This window comes from Zootoca vivipara, chromosome W, assembly GCF_963506605.1.
Source record: "Zootoca vivipara chromosome W, rZooViv1.1, whole genome shotgun sequence".
Lineage (NCBI taxonomy): Eukaryota > Metazoa > Chordata > Lepidosauria > Squamata > Lacertidae > Zootoca > Zootoca vivipara.
The window spans coordinates 3,895,887-3,919,148 of record NC_083293.1 but is presented as its reverse complement, the minus strand read 5'-3'; the positions used below and the strand labels follow the sequence as shown (position 1 = coordinate 3,919,148).

Here is a 23,262-nt window from a genome sequence, read left to right as displayed (position 1 = left end):
CATCTGGTTGGTGACTGTGAGAAGAAGATGGTGGGTTAGATGATCCATTGGCCTGATCCAGAAGGCCCTTTTTATGTTAGTAGGTATAGGATTGCAGCTGAAGATGGCACCAGATATAACATGCACAGGCACCATCAATTTTTAGACTCTAAAACATGGCTGGGAAACCTCTGACCCTCATTGGGGTATGTGAAGGACAAGGGATATCGCGAAGCCCCTCCCATCTTGAGGTCCAGCCCATCCCCGAGCACGGGGGAAAGCAGGGAGAGTTCTGACTCAAGTGGGGAAGCAGGAAGTGGTGTCCGAGGCTCAGGCAAGGTAGCGGAGCCATCGTCCCAGGTGGGACAGGAAGGGGAAAGTAAGGGGGGTAGACCGATCCCCCCAACTCCGGAATTGCGCAGGAAGCGTCGGGGGAAGAGGCTGGGTCTCCCCAAGTTGTTATGTTGGAGAAAGACGCGCCAAGCGCCATTCGGAGGTTCTGACTCAAGCGGTTAAGATGTGTCTCTGTAAATAGAACTGCCTTTAGCACTGTAAATACGCAGCACCAAATAAAAGATAAAATGCAGAGCGGTGTGGCGTCGTTACTCTGAAGTAGCCCATCAACACCCCTGTGACAGCAACCTCCGAATCTTTTTTGGGGGGCTACTTTGGAGTTGCCGGGATGAGCGCGCCAGAAGCGGAGAAGTGGCGGCAGATCGCGGAGCAAGCCAAGCAGGAGCTGGAGCAACTGGCGGTGCGGGCACAGGGTGAATTAAAGACGGCTAAAGAAGAAACGAGGAAGGTCCAGGAGGACAGGCAGAACCTCGTTGAACAGGTGAGAGCGCTACAGGAGAAAGAGCAGCAGTTAAGGGCGGTAGCAGTGGACCTCCAGAACAAGTTGGATGCAGAGAAAAACAAGGGAGGAGGGGGCCCCCAACTCCAAGTGCTGCCAGGAAGGAGAGCGGGGACCCTAGTAAGCAAGTTCAACGGAGACCCAAGAGAATATCATGGCTTTGAGACAGAGATATTGTATGCCCTTGAGCTGCACCATGATGAGTTCCCTGATGATGCGCACAGAGTAGCGTTTGTAGTGGAACACCTTACCGGGGCAGCAAGGGAGTGGCTTAGACCGTTAATCGCGGCAAAAAATCCTTGCATGAAGAATGTCAAACTGTTTCTAGAAGCTTTAAAATTAATGTATGCGTCTGATAGCCATATGGACCAGACCAAAGAGGAACTGCATAATTTACGCCAGGGAAAAATGACAGTTCGCGAATACTGGGCGAAATTCACCATGCTGGTGCACAGACTGGGGTGGGAACTGCATTCGCCTCCGATGGAAGCTGCGTTCTATCTGGGGTTGCATGAGGATGTGAAGGATGAGCTCTCGAGAGGTCCAAAGCCCAGTAATATGGATCAGCTTAGCAAAGCGGCTCTGGCGGTGGGGGTGAGACAGGAATCTCGGTGGAACGACAAGCAGGCAACGCACGCAAAGCGGGCTTGGTTCCCACGGTCGCAGGAGAAGCCACTCCCCCAACAGCCATCCCAGGCCACGCCTGGGGCCAGCCAAGACCAGGAACCCATGCAAATTGATAGCGCGCGTGTGCAGACTTTTCAAACCCCAGCGGCGCCAAGACGCAAGGAGGGAAGGGGCGGGAACTGCTTCCTCTGCAACTCCCCTCAGCATCTCGTCAGAGACTGCCCACATCGCAGGGAGTGGCAAGGAAAGGCGGGAACGGTTGTGCCCTCCCCCACTGACGCAACACCACAGCAGGGAAATGAGACAGCCTGGCTGCAGGAGACAAGGGGCAGCAGCCAGGCACAATCGGCAGACAACAGCCCCAACCCACCCACCCGCACAGTGAGGAGCAGCACCAGCCCACCCCACCCCCAGAGCAGGGGTGGTTCTAGAAGTGACGCTAACGCTCCCAAATGGGTACCCCCTGACGGTCTTAGCCTTAATCGACTCGGGGGCTTCGGCGAACTTCTTCTCGAGAAACTTTGCAGAAGCACACCAGATCCAACTTCTGCAGCTGGATTTTCCACTGCATGTCTCCACCATTGACGGCAGGGAGTTACTGGGAGGGGCCATCACCCATCAGACCCCCCCCCCATGAGAATGACGGTGGGACGGCACTCAGAGACACTGGCATTCAACGTCACCACCATCTCAGACCCCCCCCCCCATCGTCTTGGGCATGAGCTGGCTGGCGCGCCATGACCCCTCCATCAGTTGGCACCAGAGATGCATCACGTTTGGATCGGACTTTTGTCTGGAACATTGCATGCAGCGCCAACCAGGGGAGGGGCCTCCGATAGCCACGGTGGCCACCATGCATGTCAAAGGGGGTGAGGCGATACCCAAACCGTACTGGGACCTGCAGGAGGTCTTCAGCGAAGCGGAATCTGACCACCTACCTCCCCACAGGTCCTTTGACTGTCAGATCAACCTGGTGCCAGGGGCCACTCTACCCCCAGCCAAGCTGTACTCCATGTCAGACCAGGAACTGGAGGATCTGCGGGCCTTCATCGACAAGAACCTCAAGAGGGGGTTCATCAGAGAAAGTAAGGCTGCAGGGGGCAGCCCGGTCTTCTGGGTGGACAAGAAAGACACGCAACAGCGCCGTCTGGTGGTGGACTTTAGGCGCCTGAACAGCATGACGGAACCGGTGGCGTTCCCAATGCCCAGAGTGGACGATTTGCTGACAGCAGCGCGCAGGGGCAAGATCTTCACCAAGCTCGACCTGAGGGGGGCGTACAACTTGATCAGGATCCGGGAAGGCGATGAGTGGAAGACCACGATGTTCACACCGCTGGGCTCTTTTGAATATCTGGTGATGCCCTTCGGTTTGCAAGGGGGCTCAGCATGCTTCCAAGCCTTCATGCACCACGTACTGGGGTCCCTCCTCTTCAAAAACTGCTTGGTCTTTCTAGATGACATCCTTATTTACTCCAATGACCCAGTGCAACATGTGAAGGATGTCAGGGAGGTGTTGCAACGCCTGAAGGAGCACCACCTGTATGTGAAGCTGGAGAAGTGCAAGTTTCACACCAAGGAGGTGGACTTCCTGGGCTACAAGCTGTCAGACAAGGGGCTAGCGATGGACAAGGACAAGGTGCAGGCCATCCTGGAATGGCACAGCCCCAGGCCGCGCAAAGATGCCCAACGCCTACTAGGCTTCGCCAACTTCTACAGGAAGTTCATCAAGAACTTCTCTCGCGGTACGGCTCCCATCACTGACTGCCTGAGAGGCAAGCAGAAGTTCAGGTGGACACCAGAGGCGCAAGCAGCGTTCGAGGACGTCAAGAGGGTGTTCGCCTCAGACCAGAACCTGTTCCACGTGGTACAGCACGCGCCCCTACGCGTCGAGACCGACGCTTCAGACCGCGCGGTGGGCGCAATTTTACTGCAACTGGATGCCAACAGGGAGTGGAGACCCTGTGCCTTTTTCTCCAGAAAGCTGACCCAGCCAGAGCGCAACTACACGGTGTTTGACAAAGAGCTTTTGGCGATCCATTCTGTGTTCAAACACTGGAGACACTTCCTGGTGGGCGCCAAGCACCCCATTCAGGTGTGCACGGACCACAAGAACCTGGAGTTCTGGAGAACAGCCAGGGTGCTCAACCAGCGGCAGATACGGTGGGCAGAGTTCTTCTCCCACTTCAACTTCTCCATCCACTACATACCGGGGGAGCAGAATGTCAGAATGTCTCCCGCAAACCAGAGTACATGGAGGAGGAGTTGCAACCAGCACCCCGGCACGTGTTTCCCCCGTCGGCATGGTCCTGCGGAGCAGCAGTGGTGAGCGAGGCGGAACTTACAGCACTGACGGCAGCAGATGAGTTCGCCACCCGCATCTTCAGAGATCTGCGAGGGGGGAGGGAGCAAGCAAAAGACTTTGAGGAAAGGAGGGGGCTGCTTTTTTACAGGGGAGCGCTGTACCTGCCCACCAACCAGCTCAGAGGTAAGGTCCTCAAGCAGATGCACGACAACCCAACGGCGGGTCATTTTGGTAGGGACAAGACCACACACTTAGTCATGAGACACTTCTGGTGGCCAGGGGTGCGGGAGGATGTTCGGGACTATGTAAGGGGCTGTGACACCTGCCAGCGAGCAAAGGTAGTCCGAGCAGCACCAGCAGGGTTGCTGGAGCCATTAGCCACACCGCACAGGCCGTGGGAAGTAGTGTCCATGGACTTCATCACCGACCTGCCTTCTTCCAGGGGCAAGACCGCAGTGTTGGTGGTGGTGGACCTCATGTCCAAAATGTGCCATTTTATCCCATGTGCCAGGGCGGTCTCGGCAGAAGAGACAGCCAAACTGTTCGTTGACCACGTATTCAGACTGCATGGATTACCCTTAAGGGTTATTTCGGACCGAGGCCGCCAATTTGTTTCCAGGTTCTGGAGGCGGCTCATGAACCTCCTGCAGGTGGAGGTCAGCTTGTCGACGGCTCGACACCCGCAGACCAATGGACAGGCGGAGAGGGTCAACGCCATTCTGCAGCAGTACCTGAGATGCTACGTCAGCCAGCGGCAAACGGACTGGGTGGATCGCCTGCCACTGGCAGAATTTGCCTACAACAATGCAGTGCACGTCTCCACAGGGGTGTCGCCCTTTAAGGCCAACTACGGGCGCAACCTCAGATCTTTCCCAGAGAGGGAGAGGGTGGAGGAGGAGGAGGGCCCGCAGGCAGAGGATTGGGCAGAGGAACTGGAGACGGTGCACCAGCAGCTCAGAGAGCACTTGGAGAGGGCCAAGGAAGCGTACAAGAAGGGGGCAGATCGCCACAGGCGACAGGGGGAGGACATCAGGGTGGGGGACAAGGTTTGGTTGTCCTCGGAGGGCCTTCCCACCAGAGGGCGGTGCAAGAAGTTGGCACCCAGAAGGTTGGGCCCATTCACGGTCACGCAACAGGTCAACCCGGTAGCCTTCAGGCTGGAACTGCCGGAAGACATGAGGGTACACCCAGTCTTTCATAGATCGCTGCTGTCGCCGTACAGGGAAAGCAGCAGGTTCCAAGGCAGCGAACAGACCCCCGAGGGAGGGGGGGGAGGGGAGGCAGGGAGCAACTCAATGAAGCCACGGCCATCCTGGATTCCCGTAGAGGGGCAGGAGGACTGGAGTACCTCATGGCGTGGGAGGATGCCCCGCCTTCCCAGAATGAATGGGTACCAGCCACGGAAATACAGGAGGAAGTCTTAGTGGAAGAATTCCACGCCCTCTTCCCCCACAGGCCCAAGCCCTGGCACATGGAAAGGGAGGGGGAGGGGGAGGGGGAGGAGGTCGCAGAGAGCAGTTCACCATGGAGGTGGGCAGCGGAATTTGAGGACCCGGAGGAAGAGGTATGGGCGTCTCCGAGGTCCACCATGTCAGAAGAAGAGGAGGACTGGCAACGTATTTTTACTCCCACCAGCTCTGATGCCACGGAATTTTTGGGCTTTCAGTCTTCTCAGGCGGAAGGAGGGAGTCCGCTGGATTGGGGGGAGGTGTTCACACCCACGGGCTCGGACAGCACGGACTTTTTAGGATTTCAGTCGTCCCCGGCACCCTTGGGGCCCCTCGGGAGGGGAGAAGGAGGGCTTGGGAGGGGGGTGGATGTGAGGGACAAGGGATATCGCGAAGCCCCTCCCATCTTGAGGTCCAGCCCATCCCCGAGCACGGGGGAAAGCAGGGAGAGTTCTGACTCAAGTGGGGAAGCAGGAAGTGGTGTCCGAGGCTCAGGCAAGGTAGCGGAGCCATCGTCCCAGGTGGGACAGGAAGGGGAAAGTAAGGGGGTAGACCGATCCCCCCAACTCCGGAATTGCGCAGGAAGCGTCGGGGGAAGAGGCTGGGTCTCCCCAAGTTGTTATGTTGGAGAAAGACGCGCCAAGCGCCATTCGGAGGTTCTGACTCAAGCGGTTAAGATGTGTCTCTGTAAATAGCACTGCCTTTAGCACTGTAAATACGCAGCACCAAATAAAAGATAAAATGCAGAGCGGTGTGGCGTCGTTACTCTGAAGTAGCCCATCAACACCCCTGTGACAGGGTACAATACCTATCATCCCTGATCAATTACCATGCTAGTGGGAGCTGTTCGGAGTTGGATCCCAACCACATTTAAAAATAAAATTTGTCCTTTCACTACAAATGTATACAAATTTATTTTGGTTATTAATCTGTTAGCCTGGGTGACTCAGGGAAAGAACGCATTCCAAGGACATAGGAATGCTGATCCATTTAGCTCAGGGGTGGGCCCACGCAGCTTGCCCATTTGACCAGTGAGGCCATTGGGGGCAAACCACACCCACATACTCTACACATGAGGCTGTACATGAGGTGCATTTCCCTGCCTTGCTCCAGATGGGAAATCATTTCCCATTGAAACTTTCTGTCCCAGATCTGCTCTTAGAACCTCTGACAACCAAATGTTCAAAGAGCTGTGCAGGGCTATCTGAAAGCCCTTTTGCAAACAGACCCACACAGCTCTTTGAGACTCCTTTTTAAAAAGGTTCGAAGAGCAGCAGGGTATTTCTAAAAGGGCTTTTAAACAGTCCCATACTTCGTTTTGAAATCCTGACAACTGGTGCTTCAAAGTCCAACATTGCCTGATGCTGTAGTGACAGGTGACTGACAGGTGGGATGCCCCATCCATCTGTTAACATTGACCTGCAAGGGGTGGGGAAATAAGAATCTGGTAAGCTAAGAAGCCTAGGGACCCAGGTGACGCTGTGGGTTAAACCACTGAGCTGATCAGAAGGTCAGCAGTTCGAATCCCTGCGACGGGGTGAGTTCCTGTTGCTTGCTCCCAGCTCCTGCCAACCTAGCAGTTTGAAAGCACGTCAAAGTGCAAGTAGATAAATAGGTACCGCTACAGGACACAACCGGACCTGATGGTCAGGGGAACCTTTACCTTTACCTTTTACAGCGGGAAGGTAAACGGTGCTTCTGTGTCCACCAGAAGCGGCTTTGTCATGCTGGCCACATGACCTGGAAGCTGTACGCCGGCTCCCTCGGCCAATAACATGAGATGAGTGCCGCAACCCCAGAGCCAGTCACGACTGGACCTAATGGTCAGGGTCCCTTTACCTTTAAGATAAGAAGCCAGCAAAGATTCCCATCCCTGATCTAGCTGCAATCAGTTCTCCATGGTTCCAGGCAGGGGACATTTCCAGCTTTACCTGGAGGTGCTGGGAATTTCTTTTCTTCTTACAGCTTAAACAACAACATATATACAACAAAATAAATAGTTCTTCCCCCTTAGTAACTATGATATGGCACAGAATTAAGCCATTATGTAGAACACAAAAAAGAGAGTCCAGATTATCCAATCCAATCCAATGAAATAAAAATAGCACAATCTCACGAATCAAACCAGCCAAAGGATTTCACATGTTGTAGGAAGTCCTCTGTTGTCTGTCTTGTTCATCTATATATATACATATAAATGTAGGCATTGTGCGCGTGGAGGTCACAGCCTTTCTCCGTAACTGCTGAACCGTAATGCAACAAATTTGGCCACAACGTACCTTGCCCATCAGGGAGGGATCTGGCATAATTCCCCCCCCCAAAAAAACCACACCTTTCACACCTAAAATAATGATTAAACACAAAAAGTGGCGCCCAAATTAGACGTCACCACCAGAACCTCTGAAAACTCCAGCAGCATCCGAAAGCTGCGCTGCCAGATGACATCACAAAATTCCCATGTGGGGGGAGGACCCTGAGTCAGCCAAAGCAGTGGGGATGGGTTGGGACAGGGAAAACTGAGTAGGCTGACCGCCAAAACAGCCATTCCCCCTCCAAAGCCCAAGCCCAAAGCCTCCCCTGGCGGCTGCATTAATAAACGCCTGGCAGCATTAGGCAGTCATTCATCATTTCCCCTAACACGCACTTGGGGGCATGGCGAGGGGTTTTTGCTTTTTCATTTAGTGGGCATTGTGTCACATGCGAGGCTGTGGTGGCCATTTTAAGTAAGGGCAGTCGTGCCCCTTTTAACCTAGGCTTTATACTATGACTGATTACCAGCCTCTGCGTCTTTAAAAACAACAACAACCATGCACTTTCTCTCTTTTTTTCCCAAATAATTTTTATTCATTTTTCAGATACCAAAAAAAAACCCCCCAAACAAAAACACAGAACAAAATATAAAACAAAGGAAAAAAAGAAAAACAAAGAATGAAAAATAAAAAAATTCCTTCAGTAGCACCTTAAAGACCAACTAAGTTTTTATTTTGGTATGAGCTTTCGTGTGCATGCACACTTCTTCAGATACACTTGAAACAGAAGAGCCAGACCCTTATGTATATACATAGGTTGGGTGGGTGGGTGGGAATGGGTGATGGGCTGATGGGAGTGGTAAACCTGTAGATGGCTGTTAACGACTGCTGATGACTGCAATTGGTCCTGCGGGGAAAAAGCAAGGGCTGAGGCGCTAAAGAAAGCTTGATCATGCATAATGAGATAAGAATCCAATGTCTTTGTTCATCCCAGGTGGCTCCATGGTTGAACAAAGACATTGGATTCTTATCCACTCCCATCAGCCCATCACCCATTCCCACCCCCCACCCTCTGGGGGTTTCCTCTGGGGGGCCGCTGCGCTAGAGCAGTCTCCCCCTTCCTCGAAAGCACACCATTCTCCTTAGCCGAGGAAAACAGTGCCCGCTGCGCGATCAGCCGGAAGCCAACCATGCACTTTCTCTCCCCAGTTTAAGTCCTCGGATATTTGCAGTGGCCAATTCCCCCCCCCCCGATTTACAATCCCCTACCTTCCCCTTGTCACTTCCTGGTTTTTTAATGGAACCGAACAGCTCGGGCGCTTCGGAGCATGCCTTCTGTTGCTATGGGGCTGTGGGGCTTCGCTATTTGACCCCGCCACCGTTGGGATTTTTAAAGTAGTTCTCTGGGTCCCAGGGTGCACCATCACCCCCAATCCTTTTCTTTGCCCAAACGGACCTCTCCCCACCTTCCTCAACACCAAATACTCCTCAATTATACCCACAATAAAAACCATTAAAAAAAGTTACAAACAACACATTAAAAAAACAAAATACCTCCCATCCTACATTCCAAAAAAATTACACCAAAAATAAACAAAAAACAAAAAAAACCACCAACACCAAAATCATACACTACACGCCAAAATAAATGACAACACCAACTGGAGAAATGAAACACTGCAAACAGCACAATAAAAAAAAAACCAATGTAAAATACAAAAGGGAACAAGACAAGGGTGTCTGCTATCACCATTGCTGTTTATTTTAGTCCTGGAGGTCCTGGCGAGAAATATAAGAGCAGAATAAAATATTAAAGGAATTAAAGTAGGGAAAAACAAATATAAACTGAGAGCATATGCTGACGACCTGATTATTACAGTGGAAGAACCAAATAATTCTCTCCCTAGAGTTTTGGAAAAAATGCAGGGGTTTGGGCAAGTTGCTGGTTTTAAAATAAACAAAAACAAGACTAAATTATTAGTTAAGAAACTAACAGAAAAAGGTAAGAAAGAGTTAACTCAAATTACAGAGACAGAGATTCACATAAGAGCCAAATATTTGGGAATTTGGCTCTAAACTAGGAATGTTAATACCTATAAGTACAATTATGAGAAATATTGGAATGAAATAAAAAGGAATCTAGAAATTTGGGGTAGAATGGATTTATCATTACTAGGAATAATTGCGACAATTAAGATGAATGTATTGCCAAAAATGTTGTTCTTGTTTCAGACAATTCCTGTGATAAGTAATGCTGCCTGCTTTAAACAATGGCAAAAAGATATTTCAAAATTTATCTGGAAAGGGAAGAGGCCGAGGATAAAATATAAAATACTTACAGATACCAAAGAAAGAGGAGGATTTTTCCTTCCAGATTTTAAACTTTACTATGAGGCAGCTTGCATTACTTGAATACGGGAATGGATTAAATTAGAAAACATAGAACTTTTAGATTTGGAAGGACATGATAATAGATATGGCTGGCATGCGTATTCATGGCAAAACAAAGTGAAAGTACACAAAGCGTTTCAGAATAATATAATTAGAAAGTCACTTTTAAAAGTGTGAGGACAATATAAGGAACTACTAGAACAAAAGACATGGTTGTCCCCATAGAAATAATAACAGTAAAAAAACAGAGAGAGAGAAAGTATGGCCTACATATAGAGAGTTGTTAGAGGAGAAAGAAGGAAAATGGAAACTTAAAGACTGATGAAATAAGAGAACATGTGCAAGATTGGTTGCAATATCGACAATTAACACACAATTAAAACACAGACTATGTATGCAACAACTGCAGCAAGGATGTTATTGGCATAAAGATGGAAAAGCGATAAAATACCAACTAAAGAATGGCAAGAAAAACTTACAGAATATGCCGATATGGAAAAACTAACTGATAGACTACGAAACAAGAACAAAAGAAGATTGGAAACCATTTTTGGCTTATCTACAGAAACAATGCAAAGATTTGAACTCATTAGCAGGTTTCGAGTAAGCATTTACAAGTAACAAAATGTATATAAATTATAAGATTAAATATTAAAAGGGGGAATTGGAAGGTAATATGCAGGAATCGATATTATGTTAAATTAAACCAGAGAGGAAGGTTGAGGGAAGTCCGGGGGGGGGGGAGGGATCAATTTGGGATTGATGAATTATGATATTTGCTATAATGATATTCTGGAAAATATGGAAAACTTAATAAAATATATTTACAAAAAAAATTAAAATGTGACACCAGAGGGTGCTTGTACAGCAGTGAACCGTCATCAGTGGGAAATTGCATTGAGAGCTATATTACAGGGGTTTTTATTAGTGTGTTTATAGATCAGTGTAGATCCAGCCATGGTTTCTTGGGGAAATACTTTCTGTTTCTGGTATATATGGACTCTTAAGAGAGGATGTGTAATAGGCCAGCTAAATTCAGTCTTATATATCCATGTCCATCTCCATACATTTGAAGCACTATGATACCATTTTAGAGAGTCATGGTTTTCCCCAAAGAATTATGGGAGGTGTGGTTTGTTAAGGGTGTTGGTGAGAGCTGTTGGTGACCCCTGTTTCCCTCACAGAGCAATGGTTTCCAGAGAATTCCCTTGGGAGAGGGATTGGTTTTTAAACCATTCTGGATTTAACTGGGTAACAGTAGGGTCAGCCCTTTTTAATAGCTACAAATCCAACTCAGAGTTATGTGTGCTTAAACCTTTTGATTTCAGTGGGAGTGCCAGAGGGGAACATGGGTTATGGCCACAACTTGTTCATGATGAATCTGCAATCATTTGAGTTTATACTGAAATCCTGAAAAGGAAGTGGGCTTCTCTCTCTCTCTTAAACAGTCAAAACCCTTATGAGGGTTGGATTAAGGGTGAGTGTGAGCTACAGTATCAGGGCACCTGATACTGAGGCTAAAAATTGAGGCTAACCAACATTTTTGTATCAACAACAAAACCGTTTATTGTGAGGACCATGCCTGTACACAAATATCAACACAACAATAATTAAAAATGTTAAAATTCATTACCGGTACATACTATCCCAACAAAACCTTCATCCCACAAAACAGGAAGAGAAAGAAAACAAGCAAAGAGTTAAACAGACAATGAAGGGGTCTTTACTTTATCATCCATAAATCTTTCCCTGGCTTTCATGGCCTTCATCACAAAGACCGCTACCACATGGGTAATCCGTGGGTTAGCATCAACTAACAAAATTTTTACTCTATCTTCAGGATTGATTATAAGTTGGGTATAGTTTGCAGCATCGCGTCTCTAAAGCCCGAGTAAATGGGGCAATAGAGGAGGTAATGTATAAGATCCTCTTTAATTTTCATGAAGCAAGGGCATAAACGGTGTTCTGCTGGGATTTTTGTAAATCTACCGGTCAGGTATGCAGTTGGCAATGCTTGAAACCGGGCCATAGTGAAAGCTCTCCAAAGGGTGGGATCAGTGATATCCACCAGGTAGTTGGCACAGATTTTGACTGCCTTTACTCGGGGGAACCAGTAGGAAAACCCAGAGTTTTTTATCTTTGTGGTGTCTAAAAAGGCATCTTTTTCAAAGATCCGTTCCCAAACTTTATCAGGGCTCCACAGTTTGAGAGTATTAAACTCGGGTAGATTGTATCTGGATACAATATCTAATAAGTTTTGACGCCAAGTAGTATTATGTTGTAAAGATACAAAGGCTTGTTTAGCCAATAAGGTGTTTGAGGCATCTGCGAGGTTGATGAAAAAACGCAGAAATCTTAAGTGGGCCCTGGCAGACACAGAAGGTAATCCTACTTCCACTCTTAAGAAGGCTGCCGGGGTACCCTGAGGGAGGCCTAGAATTCTTCTGAGATAATTTTTTTGGAAGATTTCAAGCCGTTCTAGCAGCTTCTGATTCCATCCTGAGGCTAACCACAAAATGGTGCCCCCTCTCCCTGTCAGGGAAGAAGGGGCAAGGGAAGATCTACATCAGAAACAAGCGGGAAATAAAAATCTACATCAGGATCTGCCGCCCCTGTGGATCCTGCCACCTGAGGCAGTTTGCTTCCCTTTGCCTCATAGGTAGGGCAGCCTTAGGCAAGGGTTGCCAGGCAGTGGTCTGCAGACCAACCTTGGTCCATGAGCTGCTTTCAGGTGGCCTTGAGGCACATCTGTTAAGAGCACTTAAAATCTGATTTCTCTAGAGTTCTCATATTGTAGTTCAATAAATATATTGCAAATTGTAAAGCAATAAATATATAAGAAAAGGAGCAATTAAAAAGTGCAATTAAAGGTCTACAGTATCAAGCATGGTACATTGCAATTGAGTGGTCTGTGAAGACCCTCAGCAATTTTCAGGTGCTCCGATGTGTGTGCGTGTGCGCTTATGTTTATTTATACATTTACTCTAGTTTTTAAAAATGAAGTTTGCTTACCCCCTTCAAAATTAAAGGGAGATTGTTGCAAATCATCATGCTCTGTTCAGAGAAGGGTTGTTATCCAGTTGTTGTTGTTTTAAATCTACATTTTCCAAAGATGTTTTCTTTCTCAATTGCAAAAGAGCAATAAGTTAACCATCATCATAATAAGCATTCACTTAAACCGCAACCAATTTTCTTTCTTCTCTTTTTAGATTACATCAATTAGAGATTGATAGATAAGTAGACAGTAGATGGATCTCAATGTAAATATATATTTAAATATATAGATTGGGATGCCTGCCAGATGTTTTGGACTGCAAAAGGGAGATTGGCGCTATCGTTAAAAGGCAGCCCTGTTGTTTTTGATATTTAATCGTGAAGTGAAGTTTTTGATATTTTATCGTGTTTTTAATATTCTGTTGGGAGCAGCCCAGAGTGGCTGGGGAAACCCAGCCAGATGGGTGGGGTATAAATAATAAATTATAATACAGTAGTAATATTTTTATATGCAATGAGTGTGCCTTGGAAAAATTAATAATGCAATTGATGCTGGACTTAGAGCATAGCCCCAGGCATGCCTACTCACTCAGAAGTAAGAAGTAAGTCCCTTTCAGGTCAACAGCATTGATTCCCAGGCAATTGGGTATAGCAGGGGTCAACACCTTTTTCAGCCGTGGGCCAGTCTACCGTCCCTCAGACCATGTGGTGGGCTGGACTGTATTTTTTTTGGGGGGGGGGGGAAATGGACGAATTCCTATGCCCCACAAATAACCCAGAGATGCATTTTAAATAAAAGGACACATTCTACTCATGTAAAAACACGCTGATTCCCGGACCATCTGCGGGCCGGACTGAGAAGGTGATTGGGCCACATCTGGCCCACGGGCCTTAGGTTGCCTACCCCTGGGATATAGGATTACAGAAGTGCCCAGGACATGGTGTGAGATGCAGGGGTTCTCAAACCAACTGGGAACAGTGAACATGGTGCTATCAATCTCAAAATCTCTCAAGAATGAAGTTCAGTGTTAAAAGGAAGTTGAAAGGAGAACCATGTAGATCGCTCTACTCTCTTGTACAAGACTATATATACACTGTACCTTTAAAGCAGGGACCCAGGTGGCGCTGTGGTTAAACCACTGAGCCTAGGGCTTGCTGATCAGAAGGTCGGCGGTTCGAATCCCTGTGACGGGGTGAGCTCCCGTTGCTTGGTCCCAGCTCCTGCCAACCTAGCAGTTCAAAAGCACGTCAAAATGCAAGTAGATAAATAGGAACCGCTACAGCGGGAAGGTAAACGGCGTTTCCATGTGCTGCTCTGGTTTGCCAGAAGCGGCTTTGTCATGCTGGCCACATGACCTGGAAGCTATACGCCGGCTCCCTCGGCCAATAATGCGAGATGAGCGCGCAACCCCAGAGTCGGTCACGACTGGACCTAATGGTCAGGGGTCCCTTTACCTTTTACCTTTTACCTTTAAAGCACATTTGAAATACATTTCTTTCCTCAAAGAATTCTGGGCACTGTAGATTACAACGCAAAGAGATACAGTTCCAAACAACCCTCAATGAATGACAGTTCCTAGAATTATTTAAGGTGGGGGGTCTGTACCTCAAATATAAAGCTTTTTTTCAATGCAGCTCAATAAATTGGGAGGGAGGGGAGTTCTTTAAAATAACAGACCCAGTAGCAGACTGTGTAAACCACAGATTAGGAAATATCCCATCAAATCCAAAGTGCTTGAAGGCAAGGAGAAGGCTTCCTTCAGAAAACTGGAGCCTTGCAAAAATTAAAAGAAACCAAAGTGGCCATATTTAGCACATAAGAAGAATGGGGGGAAATCCATAGCAGGACAGTTCCTTGCTAAGGGCCAACAAAATAATGAGGATGCTTTCAAGTTCTCCAGAACTCACCATCAAGTCAAAGCAAGGAATGAAGGCAGAGTTGGGTTGTTGTAAAAAATGGTCCTTTAGGTACCCTGGTCCTAAGCTATTGAGGGCTTTATGGCTATAACACAATGACAGTTTCTTCCTCCCAATACTCACCCCACCTGCCAAAAACAAAAAACAAAAAATCCTGCTTTGCTCAAAAGCCAGCCTGATAAAGAATTTCGGAGAACTCAAAAGCTTGGTCACACATTTTGGTGGGCCCTAAGAGGATAATTGCCTGCACTGCAGATTTTAGACTTGCCCAGATGTGTAGGAGGCAAACAAACTAACAAAAGAATTTGAGGAGCATTCTTTTCTTTCTTTTTTAATGACCACCACTAAACATTTGTTTAAATATGTGGAAAAACAGGAAATCAGCCAGGGAGGCAGTTGGACCGTTACATGACAAAGGAGCAAAAGGCATGCTAAAGGAAGATAAGGAGGTTGCAGAGAAACTGAATGAATTCTTCGAGTTTTTCTTCACTATGGAAGATGCAGGGTAGATTTTCACATGGCCCACCTCAACTGATTTTTTATTTTATTTTTTTAGAAAGGATGTCTAAAGAACTGAGGCAGACGAAGATGATAAAGGATGGAATTTATGGGCTCAGAGACAGATTAAAAATAAAAAAATGTCACAGAGCCCATATGGCATCCATTCAAGAGTTTTTAACCCAAATATAAACTGCTGATTTTCTAACCATGTGGTGTGGGAACCGTACTTACAGTGTTGGACTAGGACCTGGGAGACCAGGGTTCAAATCCCAACTCAGCCATGAAGCTCATTGGGTGACCTTGGGCCAGTCACTTAGCTTAGCCTACCTGGGGGGGGGTTGTTATGGAGATTAAATGGGGGGAACCATGCATGCCACCTAGAGCTCCTGGGGGAGGGGAAAGGTGGGGTATAAATGCAGTAAATCAATCAATAAATAAATTGGTATCAATATTAGAGGGTTGCACTTGGAAGGTAGCCAGCACAACACCATTTTAAAAAGAAATGGTTGGTTAAGTAGCTTAACCCCTATTAAATGGTTGGGAAGTATTATTTAAAAATTTAATTTGACTTCACTGCAAAGATGCACTCCTCCAATGTCTCCTGAAACAGACAGATGCCAACCATATTATTAAAGATAAAATTGTTAAGCATGTTGAAGAACAAGTCTTATTGCAGAAGAATTAGTATGGCTTCTGCAAAGAGAAGTCCTGCCTCATCAACAATCTGCAACCTTTTTTTATATGCAGGTTTTGAGGAATGATTTGTTATATTTTATACCAGGTAATCCCTCATTAGATGTTCCTGAGCAAATTTAGTGTCTTTTGAAAGGGGTAGAGAAGCTGATTCATTTATCAAGCTCCAATGACTTGGGAGCTAAATACAGTGGAGTAGCATGGGGGGGCCGAAGAAGGTCATAGCCCCGGGCAAAGAATACTGAAGGGGGCTCAACCCGGTGCTCCCACAACAGGCTCTGTCACCAAGACCACGTGGCTGCCACCTTCTGGAGCCGTGGGAACATGAGCTGTACCCAGGCTGGGCCTTTGGGGCTGTGGCAGTGTCTCCTTCTCCATGCGTCCAGCAAAGGGACACCTGCTCCTGGGCGGAACTCCCGCTGGCCAGACCCCAGACCTTTCCCTGGCCCATGCTCGCCCTTCCCTGGGGCCTCTCTCCTGGTGTGTGTCTTTAGGCAAGGTGCACGCCCCATGGTGGGAGCAATGGAGAGGAGAGTCACCCACTCAACTGGGACCTGCCAGTGCCCTGTGTGGCCAAGGAGAGGCAGACAGGGAAGGGCTTTGCTTGGCCTCTCAGCCTGTTCTCTGTCACCCTCCACTGACAGGAACTCCAGCCTGCCTGAGATCTTGCCAAGCGAAGAGGGTGAATGTGGCAACTGGCATGCAACCTCCATGAGGAGTAGCTGCCAAAGGTGCAAAAGCAAGGTCCACCTGTTGCCTCCCATGCGAGCCCATAAGGAGGTTAGGGAGGGCGATCATTGCCTTCCCCCCGATGCTGCCAACCCATGGTACGCCACTGGCTAAACATATACATCTTCACTAGGGATGGGGGAAAGAAATTCAGTTCAGTACATATTTAATGATGAATCTGCCTAATCCACACTTTCTGACAGAATATGGGAGCTGAAACACAACCGGCCTTTGAAATTCGCACTTCTCTGAAATTTCTGACGCAATTCTCTGACAAACCAATGCTTAAACTATAAGTGTGCATGAAAAATACAGACTTTAGTGAAAATAACATACTGACATTTCATTATGTAGGGGGGGAATTGCTTGCTAAAATGTGTACATTATTCAAAATTGCATACAAAAATGTGTTTTCAGATAAATTCATTCTAAAATGCTGATGAACTTCATGAGGATAAAAAAAACCAAAAAAACAAATTTCTGCAGAAAAATGATTTTAAGAATGGTGAAAGCGGGAGAACTGAAAGTGACAGATGCATCCCTAATTTTTATTCAGGCTATTGAAAGTGGCTGGTTTATTTCAGAGAAATGTCCCTCTATTGTACCATCTCATTTCATTTTGATCTCTTGTGCTGTGTTTTTATAATGTATAAGCAATGTTTACAAACCTCCCTGAATTAAGGATTTCAGTTCCCTGTGTTTCCAATCCTACATTTACTTCTACACATCTCTAAATTAGTTTATTTATTTTTAAAGGTTCTCATGAAAATCCATCAAAATTTTAGTGTGAATTTCCCCCAAACAGGCACAGTTTGTGTATGCAATTTTGCTTAATGTACACATTTTTTGAACAGCAATATCCTCACATATAACACATTTTTGTATGTGTTTTCTTTTCTTTACTAATATATGCATTTAGATGTGCACTTTGTATGCACTTCAATAGACATTCCTGGGCTGGAGAACTGCGTTGCAAAATTCAGAGAAGTGCAGATTTCAAAGGGCGGCTGTGATCCTTTTCACATATTGTCTCAGAAAGTGTAAAATGCATAGGTTGGCCTTTATATGCAAACTGAATCAAATTGCTCCCCCATCCCTCCCCTCATCTTGCACAGGATAGAAGAAAGATTTTTAATGTTTAATATTTTTATCTGTATATCTACCGGTAGTTAGAGCAAGCCTCTCTCCTCTCCACATTCTGTCTCCAGCTTTCCCTAAATGGCGCCATCAGAGTAAGACTTTGGGGCAGACATTGTGGTCTGCAAACAGCAGAATGAGCAAAAAGAGGCCTCCAAGTGCAACAGGACAGGCACATCATGTTTTGAGGTAAGTAAAGCACTTGTTTTAAGGAAGTGAACTTAAAGCAGTCTTTTAACCACCCAAAATATGATTAAAACCAGCATGTAAAATTACTGTAGCTGACTACTGCTTTCTCCAGTGGGTTCTCACAGTTGCCACTGCAATGCCCCCATTTATGTGAACCAGCTGCTGGTCATGATCCACCTGCTGATGCCCAATGTTCCAGTCAGCCATTCTGCCTGTGAGCACAGAAGTAACTATTTCATGTCCTGGAACACAGACCTCGTTCCCTTGGGATGTTTGGAACTCCTGGTGGGTCTTTCTCCGATCAGAGTCACATGAGAGAGTTGAAAGAGGTGAGTTAGAAACACAAGAATAGGGATGCCGGCATCAATTTCTCATTTTTCCAATCTTAGGTTCTTCTCATTTCCATATCAGTTCGCATTTTTAAAAAAGATTTTATGAAAATTCTTAAGCATTTTGGTGCAAATTACTCCAAACAGCCACATTATTGAACACAGTTTTGTCTAATGTACACGTTTTTGCAAAGCAGTTTCTCCTAATATAATGCATATTTATATGCAATTATTTACTAATAAATGCACACTTTGCCTGAGCCTTTGTACACATTACTTGGCTGGAGAACTACATTGCAAAATTCAGAGACGTGTGGGTTGAAAGAAAGCTGTGTTTCAGTGTGATATTGTTTCAGAAAGTGCAAACAAGGTAGGTTTGCATTTAGCTGGAAACCAATTTAATTTCTCACCTGTCCTTACCGAAGGTCTTCAGAAGTGCCCTGCCATAATTGCAAAAGACTGGAAAGATGAAAATGGAGGTTCAATACAAAAATGGGCATCATCGCATCTGGCCAAACCCTTTGGCAAAGAAACTGAACAAACAGATATGAGTTTCGAGAAAGGCTGGATACAAGAAAGACTTTGCAGTATTGCAAAATAATGTTTTTATTCAATAGACTAATAAGCAAAGTGGCAAGGGCTTATTCCACCCCTGGATGGTTAATTCCAGTCACCCACACATGGCACACTGTAGACCAGCGTTTCTCAACCGGTGTTCCGCGGCACACTACTGTACCGCGAAACACTGGCTGGTGTGCCGCGACGAGAAGGGCGATTTGCACTGTCACGTCGCTGACCCGCCGGAAAGGAAGCCGGCCGGGTCACGACGCGAGGCGAGCGCCCGCGTCGTGACCCGGCCGGCTTCCTTTCCGGCGGGTCAGCGTTGTCTATTGGCGGCCGCCAGGCACGTGACAATGCAAATTGCCCTCCTGGGGAGGAGGAGGCAGGCGGGGAAGGCTGCGCAGGGCTTCTCTTTGCTGGGCCAGAGCGGCGGCGGCTGCCTGGGGCGGCTGGGAGGGAGGCGGCGGCAGCTGCGCGCCCGTGTCTGCCCGCCTGGGGTCTGTCCCCGCTCGCTCCGCAGGCTCTGCGCCTGGTGGGTCCGCCTGGCTACCGCGCAGCAGTTCTTCAGCGGCATGCTTTACCGGTACGTCTCCCCTCCAAACTAAACTAAATATAGGGCGGCACAGAGTTGGTGTGCCGCGGGATTTTTTTTCATAGAAAAGTGTGCCGTGGCCCAAAAAAGGTTGAGAAACACTGCTATAGACTGATACACTATTATGCCATTGCTGTATAGCTCAGTTGGTTAGAGCGTGGTGCTGATAACGCCAAGGTTGCAGGTTCAATCCTTGTATGGAACAGCTGCATATTCCTGCATCGCAGGGGGTTGGACTAGATGATCCTCAGGGTCCCTTCCAACTCTATAATTCCATGATAAATAAGAGACAATACTTCTCTACTCATGAAGCGAACCAAGATTTCTTCTCCACCTACACTCGCAAAGGGGAAAATGGTGTACCACATCCTTTTCTTAAAAATAAAGAAATAAATGCTTTGGTTTGTTGGTGTGTTTGTTTTTTAAGTGCCCTGTTGAATCAGACCAAGGGCCTATCTATTTTGGCCTTCTTCCAGCAAGGACCTGCTAGATGTCTTTTAATAGCTCACAGGTAACAGCAGGAAGCCCACACCCCTTCCTCTGCTGTGACTATCTAGGAACTGGCATTCAGGGGCAGACTGCCTCTGATCATGGAGGTTTTACCTTGTAATGGGAATTGTGTGTGTGTGTGTGTGTGCGCGCACACGCACGCGTGCAAGGTGGAGGAATTGTGTTTGGGACTGCAAAGTGTGAGGAGGGTTTAACCCTCCTCTGCCTTATCAGTTTGCATTTTTTCAAGACTTTATGAAAATTCATAAGCATTTTAGTGTGAATTTCTGCTAACATGCACATTCACGAATGCAGTTTTGCCTAATGTACATGTTTTTGCAAACAATTTCCCTATAATACAATAGAGATTTCTGCATTGTTTTCACAAATATACTTTTTGTGCAGACAGCTTGGTTGAGGAACTGCACCATAAAACTCAGAAAAGTGCCCAGTATCCAAGGACTGCTGTGTTTCATTTCACTCATGTGTTTGGGGATGAGGCAGGTTTGCATTAAAATGTGAAGAAGAGACAAATGTCATGCTCAGCACTGTGTGAAAACTGGCCTCAATATTTATCTATTTAAAAGCATTTATATACAGCTTGGTGCCAAAGAATGCTCCAACTACCGCGCAATTGCCCTCATTTCTACAAGGCAGGCTTAGGCAGTATGTGGACCGAGAACTCCCAGAAGTGCAAGCTGGATTTCGAAAGGGCAGAGAAACCAGAGACCAAATAGCAAACATGCGCTGGATTATGGAGAAAGCTAGAGAGTTCCAGAAAAACGTCTTCTTCTGCTTCATTGACTATGCAAAAGCCTTTGACTGTGTCGACCACAGCAAACTATGGCAAGTTCTTCAATAAATGGGAGTGCCTGATCACCTCATCTGTCTCCTGAGAAATCTCTATGTGGGACAAGAAGCTACAGTTAGAACTAGATACGGAATAACTGATTGGTTCAAAATTGGGAAAGGAGTACGACAAGGCTGTATGTTGTCTCCCTGCTTATTTAAGTTATATGCAGAATTCATCATGCAAAAGGCTGGACTGGATGAATCCAAAGCCGGAATTAAGATTGCCAGAAGAAATATCAACAACCTCAGATATGCAGATGACACAACCTTGATGGCAGAAAGCGAGGAGGAATTAAAGAACCTTTTAATGAGGGTGAAAGAGGAGAGCGCAAAATATGGTCTGAAGCTCAACATCAAAAAAACCAAGATCATGGCCACTGGTCCCATCACCTCCTGGCAAATAGAAGGGGAAGAAATGGAGGCAGTGAGAGATTTTACTTTCTTGGGCTCCTTGATCACTGCAGATGGTGACAGCAGTCACAAAATTAAAAGACGCCTGCTTCTTGGGAGAAAAGCAATGACAAACCTAGACAGCATCTTAAAAAGCAGAGACATCACCTTGCCGACAAAGGTCCATATAGTTAAAGCTATGGTTTTCCCAGTAGTAATGTATGGGAGTGAGAGCTGGACCATAAAGAAGGCTGATCGCTGAAGAATTGATGCTTTTGAATTATGGTGCTGGAGGAGACTCTTGAGAGTCCCATGGACTGCAAGAAGATCAGACCTATCAATTCTGAAGGAAATCAGCCCTGAGTGCTCACTGGAAGGACAGATCGTGAAGCTGAGGCTCCAATACTTTGGCCACCTCATGAGAAGAGAAGACTCCCTGGAAAAGACCCTGATGTTGGGAAAGATTGAGGGCACAAGGAGAAGGGGACGACAGAGGACGAGATGGTTGGACAGTGTTCTCGAAGCTACGAACATGAGTTTGACCAAACTGCGGGAGGCAGTGCAAGACAGGAGTGCCTGGCGTGCTATGGTCCATGGGGTCACGAAGAGTCGGACACGAGTAAACAACAACAACAATATACAGCTTAATATTTCAAAAATCTCTAAGTGATGGTTAGAGCCATTGATAATATGTTTCCTTTCCCCCATTAATTTATCCAATCCCATACACACACACGCACGTGCATGTGCACACCCACACACCCCTAAAGGTAAGAACATGAGCAGAACCTGCTAGATCGGGCCAAAATTCCACCTAGTCTATCATCCTAGTCAACTAAATGAAAGCGAGACCTGCCTCCCCACACTTGTGAGCATTATGGCACAATGGGTCCGTTCACCAAAGGACAGCTGTGGGCAGGATTCCTGCATTGTAAGGGTTTGGACTAGATGACATCTAGGGTCCCTTCCAAATCTACAGTTCTGTGATTCTGACTCCTAGCAACTGGCATTGGGGGGGGGCATACACCCTCCAATGCAGGAGATGGTACATAGCCATTGTGTATGAAGTGTTGTATCCCCTCCCTACTCGGATTGGACAGTCACTCTCCTTGCTGAACTTCAGGCACATGGTGAAGACTTTCGGATACCAGCAGGCATTTAAAGGAAGTGTTCAGGTTTATATTATTATTCCGTCATTTATTTATACTATTTATATGCTGCTCTTTATCCAAAGATCCCAACATCATAATTTATGTAACAAAATCATAAAATCACAATACAGAGCATAATAATACACAGTATAATGATAAAATGATCAGTGGCTCAGAGTGCCTTCCATCAGCCTCAGTTGGTGACCCAGAGATAACCGAACGATTGTTCTCTATGCTCTGGTAACCACAAGGGTAGATTACTGCAATGTGTTATATGTAGGGCTGCCTCTGAAGATGGTTCGGAAACTTCAGTTACTGCAGAATTCAGCGGCCAGGTTGCTCACCAGAGCAAGACGGTTTGAGCATATTACACCAATCCTGGTCTGACTGCACTGGCTACCAATTAATTTCTGGGCCCAATTACTGGTTTTGAAAGCCTTAAACGACTCAGGAACACAATACCTCAAGGACCTCCTCTTTCCATATGAACCCACCCGGACCTTGAGATCATCTTCTGAGGCCCTTCTTCAAGAGGTCCGGAGGGTGGCAACACGAGAACAGGGCCTTCTCTGCAGTGGCTCCCCGTCTGTGGAATGCTCTCCTCAGAGAAGTTCACTTGGCGCCTTCATTATTTTTATTTTTATTATATATTTTGTGGTTTTATATTTTGATTTTGTTCTGTGAAACACCCTGAGACCATAGATTACTTAACGGCCATAGGCCTAGGTGGAGAGAAATATTTTCACCTGGCGGCTAAGGTATGTAATGATGGTGCCAGGTGAGCCTCTGGTTTTGGTTTTTTGATTAATTTTTACTGTTGCCTTATGGTGTTAATTTATGTACACAGCTTACAAATGCTAATGAAAAACACTGGAAATCAATGAAGGTT

General features: G+C 46.7%; 2 protein-coding genes across 2 annotated transcripts in view; one reads left to right on the top strand and one right to left on the bottom strand.

The window, feature by feature from the left end:
- ARHGEF6 (Rac/Cdc42 guanine nucleotide exchange factor 6) overlaps positions 1-18,380 on the top strand; it is a 129,517-nt gene extending 111,137 nt beyond the window's left edge. The window contains exon 22 of the mRNA XM_060270030.1: positions 17,892-18,380. The gene's annotated coding sequence lies outside the window, so the exon portion shown is untranslated. The remainder of the gene's footprint in view (positions 1-17,891) is intronic.
- The window catches only part of CD40LG (CD40 ligand), a 49,188-nt gene that overhangs the window by 11,002 nt on the left and 14,924 nt on the right, over positions 1-23,262 (bottom strand). The window lies entirely within an intron of this gene.